Source organism: Panthera tigris, chromosome D4 (assembly GCF_018350195.1).
Source record: "Panthera tigris isolate Pti1 chromosome D4, P.tigris_Pti1_mat1.1, whole genome shotgun sequence".
Taxonomy (NCBI): Eukaryota; Metazoa; Chordata; class Mammalia; order Carnivora; family Felidae; genus Panthera; species Panthera tigris.
Window position 1 is genome coordinate 83167972 of NC_056672.1, and position 12287 is coordinate 83180258.

At 48.7% G+C, this 12287-nt stretch overlaps 1 non-coding gene across 1 annotated transcript; it reads right to left on the minus strand.

The window, feature by feature from the left end:
* Positions 1–2196: 2196 nt before the first annotated feature.
* Positions 2197–2302, minus strand: LOC122233384. Its single transcript, XR_006210932.1, has one exon. It is a non-coding gene; the product is annotated as a U6 spliceosomal RNA (small nuclear RNA).
* Positions 2303–12287: the final 9985 nt, after the last annotated feature.

Sequence of the window (12287 nt, forward strand, 5' to 3'; positions counted from 1 at the left end):
AATTAGCAAAATCAGGACATTTAGCCTTGACATAACATGATATCTAATCTACAGGTCTTATGCAAATTTGGCGAACCTTCCCAATGAGGCGATTTCAGGGCAATTTGTTTTCTGGTTCATGATCCAATCCAGAATAATAGATCACATCTAATCATCACGTCTCTTTGGTCTCCTCCAACCTGGGAACAGTCCCTCAGCCTTTTTGCCTTTCATGACATTGCCATTTTTGAGGAGTACAGGTCATTTATTCTATGGAATATTCCTCACTTTTCATTTGTTGGATATTTCTTCATGATTAGATCAGGCTATGCATTTAGGGCAGGGATATCACAGAAATGATAATTGTCTTTCTCAGTGCATCCTATTAAGAAGCACTTGCCGGGGTGCCTGGCTGGCTCAGTTGGTAAAGCATGTGACTCTTGATCTGCGGGTTGTGAGTTCGAGCCCAATGTCAGGTGTGGAGATTACTTAAAAAAATAACATCTTAAAAAAAAAAAAAAAGAAAAGAAAAGAAAAAGGAGCACTTGATGTCAAGTCACCCCATTACTGGTGATAGTTATTTTGGTCACTTGGTTAAAGCATGTGGCTCCCAGTTATATCTCCTATACAATTACTATTTTCTCTTCATAGTTCATAAATAATTTCTAGGGGAGTACTTTAAGACTATATAGATATTTGGGGCACCTGGGTGGCTCAGTTGGTTGAGTGACTGACTTCGGCTCATGTCACCATCTCGCGATTCGTGCATTCGAGTCCTGCATCGGGCTCTGTGCTGACAGCTCAGAGCCTAGAGCCTGCTTCAGATTCTGTGTATGTGTCTCTCTCTGCTTCTCCCCCGCTCACACTCTGTGTGTCTCTCTCTAAAATGAATAAACATAAAAAGAAAATTTAAAGACTATACAGATATCTTACTTCTCATCAACTTTCATCCTTGTTTCAATCTTGATGATTCCTATCTATATCAATTATTACTCTGATGACTGCAAAATTGTGACTTAAAATTGCTATTGTTATTAGCGTTCTACCGTAAAGAAGAGCTTTTAGTACGTGTGCATATATTATATGGATGACGGACCCACGAACTCGGATCTTATTCGATGAGTTATAATTCATTACTATCATTATTTACTTGATAGCCTAACTGTTCCAGATTTGGCCAGGAAGATCTCATGCAAGCTGGCTGCTATGGCCTTTTGCTGTGTCTCTCCTATTCATCGAGTACTTGCTTACTTTCGAGGCCAAAAAGATGCTCCAGGCTCATCTTATACTCCTGCTGGCCTAGCCCAGAAACCAGCCACTTTGGTGGCTCAGTCAGTTAAGCATCCAATTTCTGCTCAGGTCATGATCTTGCAATTTGTGAGTTCGAGCCCCGCATCAGGCTGTGTGCTGACAGCGAGGAGCCTGCTTTGGATCCTCTGCCTCCCTCTCTCTGCCCCTCCCCTGCTCGTGCTCTTACTCTCTCTCTCTCTCAAAAATAAATAAATGTTAAAAAAAATTAAAAAAAAAAAAAAAGAAATCAGCCATTTCTCCATGGAGCCCTGGTTCCTCCAGTAGAGGATGGTATTCAGAAGCAAGGAGCTGGGCACTAGGTGCACTCATGTTTCTAGGTCCTCTCAGTGGAGTTCATACTGCACCTCCAGTCCTTCCTGGCCTTCCCCAGGCCATACTTGTGTCCCTTCCATATCAGTGAGAAACCTGGCTCTCAATAGCCTCAGTGTATTTCATCTTTCACTCAACCCTCCAATACACACGGATTAGAATTGCTAATCCATGCCACTATGAAAAACAAGCCTATTAGGTAGAGTTTTCAATATTTATTTGCAATTTTGTGATTTTTTTTTTTTTAAGTAAACTCCATGCCCAGTGTGGGACTTGAACTCACAACCCTGAGATGAAGAGTTGCATGCTCTAGGGGCGCCTGGGTGGCTCAGTCCGTTAAGTGTCTGACTTCAGCTCAGGTCATGATCTCGCGGTCTGTGAGTTCGAGCCCCGCGTCGGGCTCTGTGCTGCTGACTCAGGGCCTGGAGCCTGCTTCGGATTCTGTGTCTCTCTCTCTCTCTGCCCCTCCCCCGCTCGTGCTCTGTCTGTCTGTCTCTCTCTCTCTCTCTCTCTGTCTCTCTATCTCAAAAAATAAACAAACATTAAAAAAAAAAAAAGAGTCGTATGCTCTATGAACTGAGCCTGCCGGGCACCCCTTAATCTTTTTTTTTCTTCACGAATTTGTGTGTCACCCTTGCTCAGGGGCCATGCTGATCTTCTCTGTGTCGTCCAGTTTTAGTATACGTGCTCTCGAAACAAGCACACAACTCTTTATATCTTCAGACTGAGAGTATAGATTGAAGTTCTATATTCAACTTACCCAGGGGCCTCCTGGGCGGCTTAGTCGGTTGAGCATCCGACTCTTGGTTTTGGCTCAGGTCATGACCTGAAGGTCATGGGATAGAGCCTGGCGTCAGGCGCCATGGAGCCTGCTTCAGATTCTCTCTCCCTCTCCCCCGCTCACACACTCTGTCTCTCTCTATCTCTCTCTCAAAAAAAAGTTTTTTTTCACTCGGGTTAGTTCTCCCCCAGCCCCCGCCCCCTTCAGTGTGGTTTGTTATTCGTTTGAAATACAATGCAATCATTTATAAATATAGAGCTGTTTCATTAGAGATTAGTTCTTTCCGTGGTTTGTTTTAGTTCCCTTATAAATAACACATTAAAAAAAGTAACACATAACTAAACTTTCTTCTTCTGCTTTTTCACTTGTCTTCTTGCTGTTTTTGCTTTAATAAAGGAAATTAACCCATTTACAGGTATAGTGAAAGGCTAATATGTCTGGTCTTTTCCCCTGACATTTTGTTTGTGTCTTTTATTTGTTTACCTCTTTCATACGAATGGGAGAGAGTTTAGCAGCCCTGTCTCTCTGCCTGCGCCCAGCATCTGGTCTGGCACATGGTAATGCTCAGCAAACAGTTGTGGAATGCAGACTGAGAGCTCAGCAAGTGGCTTTCCCTTGTACCTCGACAGACAGACATGGAGTCTTGACCTTATTCGGATGAACAGGAGTTGCCATCAAGCTGAAAACCTATGTGGAAAGTCTTAGCAAAGGGCCTGAGTGTCGTAATCACTGAATAAATCGTACCTGCTGTTTTTGAACGTTGACTAAGAACCCGGCATGGAGCTATATTATCTTATTTGATCCTCACAATAATCCTATTTTACAGATGAGGATACCTGGGGTTTAGAGAAGTAATTTGTCTTCACAACTAGGAAGCAGTAGGGTTGGGATCTGAATCCAGATCTGACTTCAAAATCCACACTTTACCCACAACATGTTCCTGCATCTGAGATATTCAGAGATAAACACAGACACAGGTAATCCCAGGAACTCCGAAGTTCTTGCTCACAAGGTCAAAGTTTCCTTAGCTGGACCCAACTGTCAGCCAGTTCCCTGGAAACCCATGGCCAGAATGGAGGCTAATCAATCCCATGTAGTCAGGCCCATAAAGGAATAAGGAAAGGTTCCACTGATGGCTTAGAAATGTACCAGCATACAATGATCCCCCCATCAAAATTAACCCGGATTTGAAAGACTTGGCCAAAGTACAGGGAAACGAACATTCTTGTGCTCTGCTGGTGGGAGTGTAAATAGTCACAGCCAACACTGATGAGAGCTTCTGGGCCAGGCCCTTTACACCGGGTTTCTCAACCTCAGCACTGTTGACATTTGGAACTGGATCCTTCTTTGTTGTTGGAGGGGAGCTGCCCTGTGCATTGTCGAATATTTAACAGCCTCTCTGGTCTTTTCTCATCAGATGTCTCCAGACATCACCAAATGTCTGCTGAAGGGGTAAAGTCACCCCCAGTCGGAAACCACTGCTTACATGTATAAGACTAATGTAACTCTCACAACAATCCTAAGAAGTTGGTACTTTCGTTATCCCCATTCTACAGATAAGGAAACTAGGCACAGATAGGTTAAGGTCCTACCTTTAAGGAGAAGCAGAAAAGGGATTAAAACCCAGGCAGTCAGAGTCCAGAAGCACAATGCTTCATTGCAGCAGACAGCCTTTCTGATCTAATCTTTCCCTAGAACAATTTGGGAAAATATAAAAAGAAGTAAACATGTATGCCATTTGGGCCACACTCCCATGTCTAGAACTTTATGGAAATGTGCACACAGGATGCTCATCTCATCGTTTACACTCACGAAAAGCTGGAAGGGCAGTAAAGGCCCATCCAGAGGGGATCAGTCTTCCTTCTGGGCCTGAGTGCTTAAGCACCGAGCTCAAACCAAAATCATTTTTTTAACCTCTTCAATTATTCTACAGACATTAAAAAAAAGGTTATACAGGGGCACTTGTGTGGCTCAGTTGGTTAAGCGTCCTACTTCGGCTCAGGTCATGATCTCATGTGGTTTGTGAGTTCGAGCCCCACTTCGGGCTTTCTGCTGTCAGTGCAGAGCCTGCTTGGGATCCTCTGCCTCCCTCTCTCTGCCCTGTCTCTCTCTCAAAAATAAACAAAGAACTTTAACAAAAAGGGTTATACAGTACTGACAGAAAAAGTTCCTCAATATTTTGCTGAATACAAACAGAAGGATTAGAAAACCACATGCATCGTATGGTTCCATTTCTAGAAAATTTGTATGTACATACAGCAAGGGGCGAAAGTGCTATTTGTAGGTAGAGGTGATTACAATACTTTGTGCACTTGTTGAGAACGTTACCTGATGGGATGAGCGGTAAAGGAGGGCCAGTCACAAAAGGCCACACAGTGTGTGGTTCCATTTATGCGAAATATCGGAATGGGCAGATCCATACAGGCAGAAAGATTAGCAATTGCCAGGGGCTGGGGGAGTGGGGACTGGGAGTCACTGCCAATGAGTATGAGGATTTTTTATGGGGTGACGAATGTATGCTGGAATAAAATAGTGCTGACGGCTACATAACCTTGTGAATATACTAAAATTCGCTGAATTGTACACTTTTAAAGGATGGATTTTATAGTATCTGACTAATGTTTCAGTAAAGCAAATTCTGACAGAAATGCAAGGAGTAACTGACCCATCCAAACAATGATTAGGAAGCCATCGACACAACAGAGAGTCTGGCCAGTCCCCCAGTCCCTGTGGGACTCTGGGAGGGCCATTTCCCACAGTGGATGGGAAGAGGAGGTCAAGTTAGTTGACTATCAGAGTACCTGGACAACACGGGGACAGCCAGAGCTGACGCATGGCTTCCACGCACACAGACGGGTACTCACTTCTGCCATACCTCGTGGGACTCTCCCATTGCTCTGTGTTCGGGCCTCAAGAGCCTTTTGGATTAGAAGTTATTCCCTTTAATGTGCTTTAGTGGAGCCAAAGGACAGTTTGGGGGATGACGGTCATGATCTTCACCAGCCCCCACTCCAGCCCACAATCCAGGTAAAAACAATGTGCGATCACCGCAGGACAAACCCTCAGCCCCCACCTCCAACTGGACTGACTTCTTCCATGTTTTCCTTGCATAACACGAAGTCCCAGGTAAGGCAGCACAGAATAGTTTATCCAAAGGCTTGAGGGTATCATTGAGGACTCAGGTTCTTGCTTTTTTTTTTTTTTGGCTCAGCCGCCCTTACATGTTGGTCTCATCCTCAGGGCTGCAGGATGGCTGCAGCAGTTCTGGATATCACATCTTCACCATCGGTGCCCAGAGGCAGAAAAGAGTTTGGCCGGACCTTCCCAGAAGTCCTCCTGCAGACTGTTTTTCCCCTTCTCAGAGTCAGAACTGGGCCACGTGCCCTCCCCTGTCCCCAACCACTGGCAAAGGGATGAGGACCACCATGACTCACTTAGACTTGTCAGGATTTACGTGGTAGCAAGTTAATGGCTGGAGGGGTTGACACCAGAATAACATCTGGTCTCTGCAGCAACGGCAGAAGGGGAGCTGGCCGCCAGCCATGGTGGTCACATTGGAATTCCTCCTCGAGCAGTTTGCCCTCTACCTGATGTGCTCTTTCCCAATCTCTCCGGGTTAACATCTCCTCTACGCTTACAGCAACCTGTCACCTCCTCCAGAAAGCCCTCCCTGTCCTCACTGAACCAGTACCTTCTTCACAGCCCTGGCCACTGGTGCAACTAAATAATTACATACGTCATTCTTTGATGAAAGTCTGTCCCATGGAGGCAGATCTACCCTTTACCGCCAGGACCCGGTCAAAGCCTGCACAGAGTAGATACTCAATAAACAGCTATTGGTTAGACAAATGCGTTGTTATGTTTCAAGAGGCAGATGTGAAGTCTGGAAGATGCTATCAAGGGCTTTCTCTGGGTGGTGAGATTTTTTTATTAAAATATAACACACGGCAGAGTGCTCACATCTTAGGCGTAGCTCGCAGCTCGATGACTATATAAATGTGTAAGCAGCTGGGAGGTATGACACGGAGTCATTTTATTTTCCTCTCTGTCCTTTCCTGGGAGGTTTCCAACCTTTTCAATCTTACAAGGGACTGAGTCATTTTTACGAAAACAAAGCCTTTATTATTATTATTATTATTATTATTTTAAACAAAGAAAATGTCATTTTCAACTATTTGGGGATGTAGAAGGAACCCATGGGGCGCTGAGAATTTCTTCCTTCCCTTGTTTTATTTTCCCTTCCTTCCCAATCCCCCAGCGGGAAAACCCTCCTGGAGTTTTAGATGACCTCCGCCTGCCTCCAGGGGGTAGGTGTGAGCTGCTACAAAGGCACAAAGGCTGTGCCAGGCTCAGGATTAAAATGAGGCAAAAAGGTAAATTTGCATGAGAAAAATGGCATAGGTGTTTGTGTTTTACTTTTCTTTTTCTCCAAAAGCAGGAATCTGGGGGGTCTGAAACACTTGGCTCTTTTAATAAAGAACTGGAATTTGCTCTTAAAGTTACACCCATGTTAATAATTTGTACGTGATGTCTGGTGTCTGCCTCCTTGCCTGGCCCATCCTAAGTGTGGGGGGAACAGAGAGATGGATCAGATCTGGTGCCTGTCCCCAGGGAGACTGTCACAACAATCACTTCAAAGTGTGGCTGGAGCTTTAATGATCACTGAATGGGCAGGACATATAGCAGAGGCTATCATCCCAGGGAATGGGCATTTGAAATGGGTTTTGAAGAACATATAGAAGTTTGTCAGCAAGAGAAGGGATGGAAAGGCATTTCAGGCAGAGAGAACGGCCAAACCAAAGCACTGAGTGCAGTGGTCAAGGGTATGCATGCAAACGCCTGGGTTCCCCATCTCTTAGCTGTGTGATCTTGAGCAAGCTTTTCACTCTCTTTGTGCCTCAGTTTCTTCTTCTATTAAATAGAACTAATGACAGGACCTATCCCATAGAGTTGATGAGGACTAACTCAGACAAACCACCGAAGGACCTTCCTCCTGTGCAGGGAAGACTTTGGTAACATCGCTAGCTCCTGGTTTTGGTGTGATGGGTCTTAGGCATGGGTGTGGCAACTTTGCTCTGAGGCTGGGGAAGCTGGTGGGGCCTGCGCAAGTTTTCAACCAGAGAATGACATGATCAGATCAGGGTGCCTGCAGGGGGAGGTTGGGCTGGCGCCGTGAGTAGAGAGGGTCAACACAGTGGTCAGAGAACAATGGTCATGCGGGACCTGGCAGGCGCTGTGTGCACAGGGAAGGTGGAGCACGCAAGACAGAGTCTCTTAGGGGCTGAATTTCTGTCCCCTCAAAGTTCATATGCTGAAGTCCTAATCCCCAGTGCCTTAGAAAGTGACTGCATTTGGAGACAGGGCCTTTAAAAGAGGCAACTAAGGTAAAATGAGGTCATTAGAATGGACCCTAGTCCAGTTTGACGGGTGTCCCCATAAGAAGAGATTAGGACAAGATATGCTCACAGGCAGGAGCACATGAGGGCCAGGGAGACGGTGGCTGTCTACAAGCTGAGGAGAGACGCCTCGGAAGGAATCAACCGAACAACACCCTTCTCTCCAACTCCCAGTCGCCAGAACTGTAAGAAAACAGATTTCTGCAGTTCAAGCCACCCAGTCTGTGTGGTACTTTGTTATGACTGCTCGACCAGACCAATACAGAGTCCAACGGCGCAGTGGAGGGATGCGGGTGTTGACTAGATGCGGGAGCTAAGGGACAGAGGAGACAGCCTGTGGATTCCGGCTGACACAAGAGGTAGAAGGAGGTGCTGTCACTGAGATGGGGCAGGGGAGAGGGCAAAAAGGGTGAATTGTGTTTCATGCTTGTGAGAGACAGCCACGAAATGAAATATGCCGGGGAAGGAAATGCGGGCCGGGGCCTCGCGCATCTTGGGCTCTGGGTATCCTGGCCCCAGGCCTGCCATGGCTCTAACAGCTCTACCAGATGCTCTGGGCTTGCCAGGTCCACACAGTGGTGACAGACGCTGTCACACTCAGCCCTAGCGCAGCCTGGGTGGGGTGCTGCCAGCTGGGCCTTGCCTCAGCATGCAGAAGGGGAAGGAAGGGCGGGCCAGCTGAGGCACAGGCCTCAGAGATAGGGCCAAGGGCGCCCATCCTTCTGGGAAAACAGTCTGGTCACCAGGATACAACTCGTATGTCGTATGTCACCTTGGATATGTCACCTTGCAGCTGGCCCAGCCCAAGTCACAGTTGGCTTGGGCACATTGGGCTTTCACTCCTGGTGATACTAAGAGTGACTGCTACCCAGGTGTTACATGTCTCCCAGGCTCAGAGAGGCGAAGGGCCTTGTCTAGAGGGTCACATGGTTCTGTCACACCCTGGAGTCCATGCTCTTAAGAGGCTCTGACATTCCAGGTTTCCCTCAAAGTGGACTTGGGCAATCCACATCAGCCTTTGACAGTAACTTCTAGAGAGCATGGCGATTATGTAAAGAGAGGTCATCTCTTAACATGTATTTCTGGGTTTTATGGTTAAGAAATGTGTTTTGTTTTTGTTTTGTTTTGAAGGAGGTTTCAAGGCTCATCTGCTAAAAATATTTAAAGTAAGAATTTGGAAGCCTTTAGAGGCAGGAAACTGTAATTACTGCAAAGCACTCAGTTGGCACAAATGCCTGCCAATTCCTGGGCCATCTGGGGAGCCCAGGCCCTGCCCCAGAGCAGCCCTTAGGGATCCCCCCCCCCCCCACCCCCTCAGGGGTCCCGGCCAAAGCCACTTCCGTGGACCAGGCCCGAGCTCAGCCCGCCTGGAAGCTGGCCTGCTTCCCAGCTTGCGGTTTGTACTGGGAGCTGTCCCACGGTCTAAGGCCTGGCTTTGGCTAATTGCTTGCCTCCCAGGGGAGGCTGGGGGAGAACTGGGGCTTGTAGGCAGCGAGTCCTGAGTTCCAATCTCCCTGCTACCTCCTAGAGGTCCACAAGACCTGACTGTGGGCTATGGAGCCAGACTCTGGATTAGAACCCAGATTTGCCCACTTCCCAGACTTGGGCAACTCATTGTTTCCTCTCCTCACACAGGGGAGTAGAATAGTAATGACCTCACAGGCTTATGGAGAACATTCAGTGACCCAGTATGTATAAAAGTGCTTGGAACAGTGTCTGACACAAAGTGCCCAGTAAATGTGGGGATACTACTGTTACTGTGCCTTTGAGCAGTGTCTCCTTCAGCTACCCGAGCCTCAGTTTCCCCACTGGAAAATGGGAATGATACCTGCCCCTCCCTCAGAACACTAATAAGACGATCAGATGACAAGATGTAAGTTAAACGTTTAGCACGGTACCTGGCAACTAGTGAATGTTCAACAAATTACTAGCAATTATTTTTATTCTCCCAAAGCCCTTCTGGGAAGTGCACACTCTGGAAAAGCTGCCCAAGAAGATTAAAGGATTCAATTAGTGAGAAGAGAGGCAAAGCCATGCCGTTGAACAATTTCTAGCAGCCCTGAGGTGCTGTAAGCCCCTTGGCAAGTGGAACACGGTGGGCACAGGGATGTGGGACGTGAAGAGGCTGGAAAGCAACGTGTCCTGATGCAGAGGCTGGCAGCTGGCAGCAGGGAATTCTGGGAGCGGAAGCGGGGGTGGGGGTTGAGTGGGGGAGGATGTCAGCTGTGGGGCTGGGGGACTGGGCTGGGGGAGGGCAGAATGCTGAGGCCAAGGGTGGGGTGGGGTGGGGCAGCCTGGAATCTAAGCCTATGGGTGGGACAAGGAGCAGGATTCCAAACTGGCTGGGAGCTCAGGCGAGTCCCTGCCCCTGTGAGCGGCACTTTCCTCATCTGTTAAGTGGGGCCAAGGATGCATTCCATGACTCAAAGAACGTATGTGCCCCCAGGCCAGGTGCATGGTAGGTGCTCCATAACAGGGCTGTTAATACAACCTGGAAGCCTAGACCCGTGTGGAGGAGAAGCTGGTGGCAGATACTCCTGGCTACAGGTGGGCCTGGTGATGCCAGTGGGCATTGGGGAGGGACTCGGTGGGTGAGGCTGCCTTCCCAGGTGCTTTCTGGACCCCCACCCCCAGGCTCTGCAAACTACTTCTTCCTGAGACTTGCCATGGGCCCTTCGTCCATCCAGCTAGCATCAGGATTATCACAGGCTCCTCCTCAGGATCCAGACTCCAGGTCTGCAGTGCTGGGAGTTCTGCCAGTATTAAAATCTGCCAGTATTAAAGCATATTCCTTTCCTAGCACTGGAACCGTGATCTCCAGCTGCAGGAACCCTGATGTGAGCTGATAAAATGCCTATGTAAAAAGACGTAGGTATTGTGACATAGCATTGGACTTCTACTGACCTTCTGATGGTAGATCGGAAGGAGAATCATCAGCTTCCAGACTGCAGTTGATCACCGGGAAAGCAAAACCTCAGATAAGGGATCTACGGTATAACACAAATCTAGGACCCTGCAGCCCACATTTGCAGAAGGCACAGCCATTCCAAGGACAATGCAGCGTTTGCAACAAGTGACCACATACTGGGAAATAAAGCAAGGGGGTGAAATCATTCTGAGTGTGGTGTGACCACATGCATTCAATCTGGAAATAAAGAGACCCACTTGGGGCCTGGGGGAGGGCAACCGCCTAGGCACCCCATCAGTCTTGGTTGTGGGAACAATGGGATGTGTGGCCATCTTGCCTCATTGTTGCTGAGTTGTTTTTCAAAGCCAGCATTTTTTGAGCATCTCCTGTGTGCCAGGTCTGTGCGCTCTCTTGTGACTTCCCTCCAGAATGTGGTAGGCCCCGTTATCATCTCCACTCCATAGAGGACAAAGTTGGGGGTTAGAGAGCTCAAGCGACTTGCCCCAAATCACCCAAGTATAAAGCAGCCCAGGGCTGTAAGATTCCATGATTTTAATTACCTCTGAGGCTGGTAGAATTAATAACCCCATTTTTCAGATGACTAAACAGAGGCATATGGCACAAGGCCAATAAGGGATAGATTTAAACTGGGGATTTGAGCACAGGTCTAGAGTGTCAAGACTTTACAGAGTGGGAAACTGAGGCTGAGGGCTGCTGGGACTTGAATGGGAACACACAGATGGGGGTGGCAGGAGGCTGAGATTCAGGCCTGAGCTTCTAGAAAGGGAAACAAGTCTGAGAGGAAATGACCACAAATGCCTCCCACCTCCCCACCCCCCACCCCCACCCCCAGACAGGAAGGGAAGGACAATGCCCCAGACAGACTGAAGGAGAGGGCTTCTCACCCCCCAGGCCCCAGACACAGGGGCCCCAAGGCTGACAGGCGTCCATTATCGTGAGGTCTCAGGGTTGGGGCAGCTGAGCAAACAGCAGTCCCCTGGCAACGACACAAAATGGCCATTGAGGAAGATCGGGGCCTGGGGGAGGGGTGGGGCTGCTGTGACCAGCTCCCAAGTGGAGGAGGGAGGGGCTGCCTGCAGGGCATCCCAGTCACCAGCCCTCTCAACTGGAGGACAAGGAAGCTAAGACACTGGTCTGGGATCACACAGCTGGTCAGTTCCACTGCTTCACTCTGGAGGGGGGTGGAGGGCTGGGTGGTTGCCCCGTGAGGGTCGGTGCGCTCGCTGTTCCAGGCACGAAGAGACGAGCCCAGGAGGCCACAAGTTGCCTGTAGTCAACACTAGAGCCCTAGCTCCAGGTGACTCAGAGCAGCCCCAGCCCAAGGAGCTCAAGGTCACACAGTGAATGGGGGCCGCTGGTCTTTCCTTGCCCTGCTGGCTCCTGCTTGCTGGCAGGGGCTCTGTTTCCCACCCTACCCCTGTCTCCCATCCCCCATCTCCCAGCTGTCTCCCCGGAAGGCAGCACAAGGCCGGTCAGATTGCCACAGGGCACGTGGGTGCCAGGTGTGGCTGAGACAGCTGGGAGGGCAGGTGGGCAGAGAGGGCTGTAGCCGGACTGGACACCACAGCAGCTGCTCCAGGCT